We start from the raw sequence: 12,000 nt of genomic DNA, 5'->3' as shown, positions 1-12,000 counted from the left end.
TGCATTTCAGGTTATTTCCCTAGCTTAGTTCCCATAATGGAATTACCTGAAACCCATCAACATTTTTTAAGATCTGTATATACAGTTCCATATTATACTTCATACAATTTTTTTCAAGTTAATTTCAACTTGCCTGCATGACTAAATAATTGTGTGTACTATCATTAACTACTGAGCTGGCTGAATACATTTTATAAAACAACATATGGAAATATTCTTGATATGTCCTCTTTTGATATTCTGTAATGTTCCAGCTCTAAAAAGTTTTAGGGCTTCCCTGGTGTCGCAGTGGTTGAGAGTCCGCCTGCCGATGCAGGGGACACGGGTTCGTGCCCTGGTCCGGGAAGATCCCACATGCTGTGGAGCGGCTGGACCTGTGAGCCATGGCCGCGGAGCCTGTGCTCCACAACGGCAGAGGCCACAGCAGTGAGAGGCCTGCGTACAGCAAAAAAAAAAAAAAAAAAAAAAAAAAAAAAAAAATTTAGTCAAAGATAGACCTCATAATCATTTAAAAAATCTGGGAATTACTTTTTGTCTTTCACACCAACTGCATCTTTGTTTTATACCTTAAAGTGAAAAGATAGATTGAAATGAAAACCACTTGATAATTTTTACTCTTCTAAATTTTTTTTCAAAAATGCATAAAATAACATGAAAATATGTTGTAGAAGTGCAAGAAGCAAGCTGGTTTGTTAAAAACTTCACAAATACAAATAAACTCATGGTTTTATGTGAGGAATTATCTAACCTAAATGAATGAACAGGAATATAGGGATTGACCTGTCCACATGAATTGGTTTTACTAAGGCTTATTGTTAATGTTTCTTTTTTTTTTTTTTTTCCTTTTATATCTCTTCATAGCAGTAATCTGGATCACGTTTAAACTTAAGATCAAAAATAAATGGTAAAAATCTAAAATCCAAGGAAATACAACGTGTTCCTTTGTCATTACATAGTGAGTCACAAAAGGGAGAGGATAAAAAGCTCAGTGGTTTCCCTGGTGTCGCAGTGGTTGAGAGTCCGCCTTCTGATGCAGGGGGCACGTGTTCGTGCTCAGGTCCGGGAAGATCCCACATGCCGTGGAGCGGCTGGGCCTGTAAGCCATGGCTGCTGAGCCTGCGCGTCCGGAGCCTGTGCTCCGCAATGGGAGAGGCCACAACAGTGAGAGGCCCACATACCGAAAAAAAAAAAAAAAAAGAAAAGCTCAATAATATCTTTCTTTGGCAAATTAGATGAGAAGTCATATCATTTTGAATGGATCGTGTATAATGAATACTTTAAATAGCATTCTCTGAGACTTACTTAAACATTACATGGAATTGCCTTAAGATTTTCTGGAAAATATATGATAATACCATCTAACTTGGAGCTTGATACCAACCAGACCTAAATATGTCAAATAATCTTAAAGGAAATTAATTTTATGATTTTTTTTTACTTATTCTAACGTATGGATTTATCACTTTCTAAATGTACCATTTACTAATTATGGATACTTTATACATTAAATATGGATTTAATCACTGGATTCATATGACATCTTTTAAAATTAATTTATTAAATGTTTGTAAATAGTAAATGTGACTTGAAAATATGTTTCTATCTTTAAAACTAGAATCTGATGTTAATGTGTAAGACTAGAGAGACAAATGAAGGTAACAGAATATTCTGTAACTAAACAATTTTACACATAAACATTTATCATACAATTAAGGAGACTTCACACTCAAGGTTAAAGAGAAGATCCTATAATTATGGCAACATTGGAGAAATCTGTTAAAATCTTACCTCTTCAAACAAAATAATAATGTAGTAGGAATCAATCATAAAAGGATAGATCATAGAAAACCAGAAGGAATTATAATGGAATATTTATAATGCCTATGGAAGGGAGGTTAATATAAGCTTGAAATTTTTAGGAAAAACTACTGCTGAGAATAAATGGTTATATTTGAAAAACTATAAACTTAACACCCTACAGAATTTTAAAAAATAAATGAGGCTAACAAAATATTTACTACAATCTTGATGAAGGAGTAACAATTTTATTATGCTATAATTAAAAAAAAAATGGAAAACCTCATGACTTGTAATCATTATTATAAAATAACATTATTATATAAGTAATGTGTAGAAATATTAAATGAATCAAAAAGGACAGTAGGAAACAAAGCAAAGAACGTAATTACAAAGAATGTAATCACTACAAATTCTAGCCTTACATAATTAATGGTATTAAAATTATGCCAAGATGAGATATCATTTCTTCAAGTTTAACTTTGAAACAAAGTTCAGCTCTAGTCACATTGTGTTGAAGTGGACACCCTCTTATAATGATACTCTATGTTGGTTTTAACCATTTAGAAGGCAATTTCACAACTGATTTATTAAAAGTGATACAATGTATATATCCTTCTGTTCACCCTCTCCACTTCTGGAAATCCATCTCCAAGAAACTGCCCTAAATATGGAAAATATGTTTCAGGCACCTGTAGTTATAGTAACTAAACAATGAAAATAATCTAAATGTTTAACAAAATTTAATATTGTTTAAATAAATGTTAGATAAAATGTTATGTTCACAATTTAAAATTGGGTTTTCTTAGATTAACAAATGGAAAACTTAGCAAGTAGGAAAATAAATATTTGCAAATTTTAAATAGAGTATAATTACAACTATATTTATAACATTTCTATAGGAAAATACCTATTTTCATATTGATATCTTTTATTAATTAAAAATTTTTCTATTACTAAATATACAAGAGAAAATTTAAGTAAAGATAATATTGTTTAAATTACATGTTACACACACCCATATACAATTACACACAAATACACAAACTCTCAAATACACAGTGGAAGAAATGTGAATATTCATCCCAAGAGTGATTTCCTACTCTATGGCTTCTCTTTCTTCCCTTCTTTAATCCACTTTTACACTCTTTTTTTCATCCTTCATTCACTTTCCCTTCCTTCTTCCTGTTTTGCCTTCTCTTTTTCACTCCATTTTACCCATGCATTTCTCTTTTTCTTCTGAATAACAACTATTGTAGAAATATCAATAGTATAGTAAGAACAACAACAGCAGCAAAACAATTGAGACATTGTTGAGTTAAACAAGGGGAAATTATTTAGTGGTACAGGAGGAGTTCATGGCAGAATTGTCAACAGTGTTATTCAAGGGTACCTTTGCAAATGACCCAAAAAGTAATACCACATCATACTGTTTTAGAAATTTAACCATTCCCCATAAAATAAAACAACAGAGTATAGTATAATATAAAACATCACATGTGAGTTTATGTCTCATTTGTTACTCTCAGCTTCCCCACATTGGCTCAAATAAACTCCATTTAGAGTTGAAAGGATGATTGTCTGTTACGTGGGGATCTCAAGGATTCTATTAACAGACTCTTAGTATGTTATAGGGACTACTTTACGTGTACTTTTCTTCTTTTACATTTTGACATTTTTAAAGTATTTATTCAGCCAATATTCCTTGGTTCCTATCAAGTTTCTGGCATGTGCCTGGCACAAAAGGCATATGGGTAAGACTAGAAAGACCTAACCCCTCTCCTTAGATACCTTACAGTCCAGCTTTGAAGCTTAACCGTGACAGGTCATGCATGAGTTATAGTTGTAACTACCTAGGGTCTTTATTGAATAGCCCAACATGGTTCCAGGTCACTGGTTGAGGGTATCTGTTCTACTTTGGTCATTTAGGGATTTAGAGTACCCAGAGCTCTGCCCCAGTCAACATAAGGCTTCATTCGTCTTGGATGTCACTATCTAGTCACCTGAAAATAAATAGGATTAAATATCCCAAATGGAAAATTCAGTGGGCTGGCCAAACATCATATGGTCATTCCTAAATGCAAAGGAAGCTGACAAAAGTAGTTTAGTTGTGAGCCCAGAAAAAAGAGAGCAAGACTTATTTCTAAAAGACTTTTTCATGAGGACCTATATATCTACTATACTTTCTAAACATGGACTCATCAATGAGACAGATATTTAAGCATCATAATCATTGATAAAGATCGTCCCACTTTCAGTTATCCACAGATCACATTTTAATAGACAATATCTCCTTAATAAAAATAAAGATTGTATTTTCTCAGACAAATCATCTAACTCTGAAAATAAGTAACCCTCTATTTACATCACCTCACAATTATAACAGATGATGGAAGAAAGGGAAAAGAAATATACATACAATCCTTCTCAGATGCACAAAGTCATACCAATGTCACCTCTTAAATAAATTACAGGCATGATTTTACCTAAAGATCAAATACTGGAGTATTGGAATTTTACTGACAATTTATTTTTGTGTATAGCAAATATTTGATATCTACATAATAAAGGATAACTAAAACAACTCCATATATCTAAATAGAAACACTTAGCTCTTAGCTGGCTGCAATGTACATCTTAATTTAAAACTTATGAAAGGGTATGTAAAGATTACAGATTTTTAAATAAACCATTATATGTACTAACACATGTAGATAACACATATAACTAATACATTGTTCCCCAGTTATTAAAATATTTTCATATATACATGTTTCACATATACATTCCATGTTTCATATATTTCACATTTCATATATTATGTGTCATGTGTGTGTTTTGTATATATGTGTGTTTCACATATATGTATTTCCAGAGGTCTGAATCACTAGGAAAGTACAAAACTAATTTTCAATGATTTTCTTGTCCATCTTCATCAAATTAAATTCATATTCCTCAGTGCTGATATCTCCTTATAATGGTCAATGAAAAGGGTCAGAAGATATTCAATTTCTATAGCATGAAAAACATAAAAAGAGACTTTTCAACACTTTGCTAAACTGAGGAACAGATTTTATTTTTCCCCAGACACTTACTAGGGCAGAAATAGAACTTAACTAAAAGGGGTAATATAACTATCTATAGATATGAATATGAAGATATGTAAAATTCACTTTACAAAGAAGTCAGATTTTTATCCACCTTTACTCCTTGAGATTTTACTAAGGTATTCTTAGTTCATAGTTTTCTGCTCTTGAGATTCTTATATGAATTATGTATGACAACTCAAAACAAGAAGAGTTGAAGTGTGAAAATCTCTGAGAAAGATTAACATCCATGAATAGTCTAAAGATAAAGCTGCATATTATTCTCTACTCTACGTCAATATTTAACATATTTGTTAAAGTTAGGAAACTCTATGATGTTTAATGACAAACATGCTTCACTTCCAAATATAGCAGATATATGGGAAAATGCCCTGATATCTTGTTGGTCCTGAGCTCTGTTGCACTGGAGATGAAATACAAGGGCTCTAGAAACTGCTATCAGGAAGTTTCAAAAAATTGACGGTAAGCTACCTGAGACTAGGGATTCGGTCTTAAATCCTACCCTTGTGTCCTTAATGACTAGCACATGCCAGGAACTCGGTAGGCACCAGGCAATACTGGCTGAGTGAATTCATAAAAAGTCAAAAATGTGGAAGAAATAGGACATGTAAAATAGCCCTTATAACATATTGAGAGCCTGGTAGGATGACCCTAGGAATCCCCAGGTAAATGACACTCAGTCTCTCAACTCTAAATGGAGTTTACTTTAGCCAGTTTGTGTAAATTTGGGACGACTGAGAATAATGTACATGACATAAACTCATGTGTGATGTTCTGTATTATACCATATTCTCTTGTTATATTTTATGAAGAATGTTTAAATTTACAAAACAGTATGATGTGGCATCACTTTGTCAGGTCATTTACAATGGTACCCTTGAGGAATATCACTAACCATTCTGCTATGTGTCCTGACTGCCATGACCTCCTCTTGTACCATTAAATAATTTACCTTTGTTTGATTAACTCAACAATATCTGCATCTAGTCTTTCTGTTATTCTGAAGTTACTGTTGACAGTTGTTTAATACATTGGTTATGCAGAAGAAAAAGAAACATTATATGCACATTTTTTTCCTCCTTATAATCACAAAGATTCTACCGTAAGGAAGTATAAAATATACCTATACTAAAAACTAAACATTAGACAGTAATTATTCCTCATTCCTATTATAAAAGAATTGGTTAGACACATTGTTAACTATTTGATAAGGAGTTTCAAGGGAGAATAATTTAATACCAAATGATTTCTTAGTATCTATAATTTGAAATCCAACCAGTACTGAATATAAACAGTCACTAAATATTGCAGGACACTTTTCTGAAGGTCCTGTGCAGAAATTTATAGGGAGGCTTACCATCGTATTAAACAATAAGTTTGCTACTAATAAATATAGTTAACACTAACTGCTGATGATTAAAAATTATTATGCCTGGCATTTCTAGCCCAAGAAATGTAATTGAAGCGTTACCTTTAGAACCCCCTGCTACAAGTAAATCGTTATTTAGACAGCGGGCAGATCAAAAAAATTGAAATTGAGCATATGTTTTTATCATTATGTAAATACATTTTATTAGTAAGTATGGAAAGAGTTAGCTAAACTTCATTTCAATTTGCTATCTAAATTATACATAGGATTGGCTTTCAGCTGAAGAAAGAAAACCTATATTTCCAAGAGTATCTTTTGATATTTTGATACTTTTCCCTTAATTTAAGTAAAACTTAGTTTATAAAAGTTTATTTTTCCTTACAAGTATGCCTCAGGCATATAAACAAAGATATTATATAACCAATTTTCAACTAATTATGGAATAGCATGCTGCTTGAGGTATGTATTTTTTAATCATAAAAATGCCCCTTAATATGTTCAGAATTTGATATTTTGAGAAAAAATAAATCAGTATATCCATGCTTGGATATCTGAAACTTTATATGATCTTTGTAATGAAATGTTTCATAAAAAATATATATAGTTACCACTGGCATATTATTTTTTGTAGAGTGTTATCCTGGTCAGCAAGTTTATCTACTGGATGAATAGATCCATGACCCTGTGTGTACACTATTATGCCATACAACTACTCATCAGGGACTTGTAGCCATTTGTGGCTTTCCTGTTCATTCTTAAATTTTCTCTCATTCTACTCTTAACTTTTTCAACTTTGGTTCTACCATCTATATTTCCATTAAAGTTTTTAGCAACTGGTAATACTCACTATACATAATAAAATATGTGTACTGCTTCTTTGGTTTTCAAGCTCACCTGGCCACTCTGTCATATTTAAAGTTAAGAGCCAGACTTCTCTCTTTACCCATCCTCTTAGGAATTTTTAAAATCAGTATAAAATCAACACAAGCACAGATTACAATTAATTCTCTGCACAGAGGTGGATAAAATTTAAATTATCTCACCACATTAACCAGATGATGAAATTGTTAAAATTATTGATATAGGTTTTTTTTTTTTTTTTTTTTTTTGTTTCGGTACGCGGACCTCTCACTATTGTGGCCTCTCCCGTAGCGGAGCAGCGCAGGCTCAGCGGCCATGGCTCACGGGCCCAGCCACTCCGCAGCATGTGGGATCTTCCCGGACCAGGGCAGGTCCCCTGCATCGGCAGGTGGACTCTCAACCACTGCACCACCAGGGAAGCCCAGCATTCTTTTTGAATTTTGTTCTTTTGTTGGTTATTTCCATGATGCTCCAGTCAGTTTCAGGGCCTCCATTTCTTGCATCTTGACACTGTCATGACATAATGAGCCCTTCGGCTCACTGTCCCCCAAACTTCACTTGTCTGCATTTTACAGTAATATCTTTAATTTCCCAAAACTCCTTTTTCTGAGATTACTACTTTTCCTAATAGATGCTTCTTGTTTTGTTGATATAGTTTTCAAATGTGTGTGTGTATTTGAAAAAATAAGAAAATTTGAAAAAAATATATATGTATTTAGAATATCTATATTCTATCTATATTCTGCTTTCCAGAAATCTATTCAGCTTGATCATCTTGATCTCTTCTTTCTGCTATGTGTTTTCTTTAAATGAGTGTTTTTTTTTTTTTATTGTTCCAACATATTTATGAATTAAGGACATGTTTAGTATAAACCTCTGTAGAGTTTTATCTACAGTTGTGCTGGTCTGTCTTCCAAATATGACAGCCCAATTTGGCATATTTATATTGTACCCAGTAAAAACTTCATCTCCCAAATATGGATCAACATGTCTAGCTTTTCTCTCAATTTTCATATCAAATATACAAATATAGGACTGAAATCTTAATTGCTGCTTCTCTTCACAGCACTAATGCATATACCTGTGAAACTAAACAAACAAAATAATCAGTTTAATTCTGTTAACAGCTTTTTCACCTCTTACTTTTCTAAAATTTATTATATTAGCAAATATCAACATAGTCACTAATAAGTAATAGTTATTTGAAAAGCAATATGTATTGTTCCTATGTATCTATTCAGAATCATAAATGATCCAAATGCTAGCTTTCATTGACATTTTTAGTGTGTTTACTAAGTTCAGATAACGTAATAAGGCCTGAAATGAATGCAAAGATATGGTAGTCAAATTCTATGAATTCATTGATTATAGTCTTCTAAAAATAGGTACTTCAAAGTAATAGCTATGATTTCAATAGTTTTTACTTTAAAATCCTCTTCAACTTTTTCTTTGTTTAAAAGATTTCACTTTTCCTAAGAAAAATTAAAACTCCAGTAACTATATTGATTATGTTTTCCATTTAACTCCCCACTCCGCTCACCCTCCCCCAAATACACATAACATACAGACAAAAATCAAAGCAAACCTTCCCATATTTTGACTAGACTCTAATGCTCCAATTCCGCTTTGGTGGCAAGACAAAAAGCTGTGTCAGGATGACATAAAGCAACATAGTGATTTTCTGTGCTGTTTTCTAGTCTGCAAAATAATCTACACCATTAAATCTACTTCAGGAAACAAGCTATATATCACTATGTCAAGGCTAAGGATGAACAGCAAAGTGGATTCATTTTTCTGGCAGAGAAGAATATGTGAGGTATTCATTAGTGACGATGTTGTCTGTAATTGTTTTTAAGCTCTAATCATTTGACATTTTAATTTAAGTTGAAATTTTCTGCCTACCAACAAGGCCTATCAATGAACCATAATAAAAATTTACAAGTATAATTAACAAACCAGAGAAATTCCAGGATTACTACTATCCATTGTGTTGAGCCTAAGTAATAGCAAGACTACAAATAGTACTCCAGTTAATTAATTAATTAATGGTTCTTTACTTACTTGGGTATTAATCCCATTTATTCTTTGCTCTTAACATACTCAATATTCTGTACATAGACTTCCTGTATTTTTGTTATATTTGACTATACTTCTTTAAGTTATAGGACATTCATGAATGTTTTTAATCATAGATATTCTAGGAGCTTAGAATACAGCTGAGATTTTATGTTCTTTTAAAGTAATCTGTGAGCACTGTGTATACCTTTCTGACTTGGAATCCAGCAACAGATATTTTGAGCACAGCAGCTTATGTTAAAGTCTTTCCTAGAAGATGACTCTTTAGAAATATTACCCAAGTAATTGCTTTCCTTAGTAACCTAGGTAAATATGTGTTTGCCAATATTATTTCCCTGTCAGATAAGTGAAAATGGAAAAATAGACACTTGTGACTCTATTCAGATGGTGAAATTTCTGTTGATATATTTTCTGTTTTAGAGCTTCTAGTTTCAAGCAACTGAACAACCTTATAATTAACTTTCAATGTTGTGACAGATCTTCATTTCTCTATGTCAGAATTCCGCCCCCCCCCATATTCTTCCCATATAGGCAAACCTATTAATGGGCTGTGAATATACTATGAAATTGCTAACTTTGCTGTGTGGTGGCCAGTTCTATGTATTGAAGAAATGCTGACAGCTTAAAAATGAAATATGCTGCAAGCAGTGAAATACAGCTTCACGAGTTACTTCAGTAAAATGATTTTTGTTTTGAAGTACGTATATTCACATTTGCCTATTCTATGAAATAAGTCAAAGAGATTGCATGTGCTGGTAATGAATGAAAAGTGTTATGGAGAGAGTCATGTACTGTATTGGCAGGACGTGTGTTTGCGCATCCTCTATGTATTTTGTCTTCAGATCCTCAGCAGGATGGTGTAGACACAAAAAGGATCAGTAAACTAGATGTCGTCTTGGAAGGCTCATTTGGGAGGTATAGAGTTATTAGGTTACATTTCAGCCTCTGCTGCAGTTTGAAACTGAAATAGAAACAACAGGGTGGTCATACAACAGAATAACAAAGACTCTTTTCAGATATATATACTATATATATAATATATATATACATACACACACACACACATATATATATTTTGCTTCTATTGTTCTTGATTTTCAAATAGGTGAGTTGAGAATTGGTAAGTTGCTTTTGTATTTAGAAGGTAACAGATTTCCTGACTTTGAAATGCCTCAGATTCCTAAATATTTATAGCCATCTGGATACTTCTGAATGGTGAGAAGTTAAAGGCAGAGTAGGAAAATAACAAACAGCTGGAACCTTGCCTCTCACCCTTCCCATCCTCACTACATAACTGAGAAACAGTGAGTATCCTAAGAGGCAAATATATATACTTATGCAGTGTCAAAATGTCCTTACAATGCAATAATTTTAGCACTTCTAGAAGAGATATGTGTATTAATTCAGAGTTCAGTACACTATAAGATATAGTACCATGATAAACTCAATTTTATTATATCACATCCCCAATTAACTTTACAGTTGAAACTTGAACACAGTGAGGGTTAGAGGTGCCCACTCCTTTGCAGTGGAAAATTCCCGTATAACTTTATTGTTAGCCCTCTATAACCACGGTTCTGCTTCCATGGATTCAACCAACAGTGGATGGTGCAATAGTGTAGTATTTACTGTTGAAAAAATTTGCATATAAGTGGGCCCGCACAGCATAATTCAAACCTGTATTGTTCAAGGGTCAGCTGGATTTAGGCATGACTGTTTCTCAGGCAAAACAAAGCAAGCTCCAAATTAGACTACTTCCCAGTACTCTTTAAACTCAAGGATAATACTGAAAGTAAAGTGCCTCAGTTCAAATATGTGTTATCAGTTACTAATATGTATTTTTAAAGAAAAAAAGTCAATGAATACTAAAGAAAATTCAAAGACTGTAGCTTCTGCAATAGGTCTTTAAAAGATGCACTTGCTCCAGTTTTTATGATTTCTGTTTTTAAGTAAAATGAAGTTTACTATGGAACAGATATACAAGCTTTCATCCTCATTTATATTTATAGCGTTTACATGTCTCACCCAAAGAGAAAAATACTTAGCTGGTTTGCCATGACACTTGGCACACACTGGGTCTCACACACTTAGAAGACATCTCAAATCTTTTCCATTGAGCTTCAGATTTCTTCTCAAATTTTTACTCAGGGCTGCCGCAGCCAATTGAAAGGAGCAGACGCTGACATTGAAACCTATCCACCCCAGATCTAATCAAATACACTGGGTGCACAAGAGCATAAGTTAAACTGATTCATTCTTAAAATAGCCAATCACTGTCACTGAACCAAAGCAATAAATAACCTAATCCAAGCGAGGGAAATGTAGCTTACTCGTTTTATTTAGTACATGGTAATACGATTTTTGTAGAGAAGTGTTGGTTTAAAAATATTTGTCTGTGGGTTGGAAAACTTTTGATAAGTATTTTGAGCCTTATAATAAAAGTAATATTTACTTTCCATTTATTAATACCTATATGCAGTGTAAAATCATATATTAACTATCAAATATTTGTTATTTTCAGTAGTTATTTGTGATAGGGTTCTTAATTTTATGATTAAAAGCACTGAATTGTTTCTTGATATTACTTTGTACGGGTTATCTGATAACTTAAATTCCCGATAGCAATTAACAGAAATCATTGGTAAGGAGAATAATTTTGGTCACAATTGTAGTTAATGTATTACACATAATGAAATAGAATTATCTTGTTAGTTAGTTTAAAAAAATATTATAAATTCAGGCTTCTTTTTCTTTTGTAACTAGAGGCAGTTGATAGCCCAGAACTGATTA

Source organism: Phocoena phocoena, chromosome 3 (assembly GCF_963924675.1).
Source record: "Phocoena phocoena chromosome 3, mPhoPho1.1, whole genome shotgun sequence".
NCBI lineage: Eukaryota > Metazoa > Chordata > Mammalia > Artiodactyla > Phocoenidae > Phocoena > Phocoena phocoena.
The sequence above is the reverse complement of the archived record's forward strand: the minus strand, read 5'-3'. Positions refer to the sequence as shown.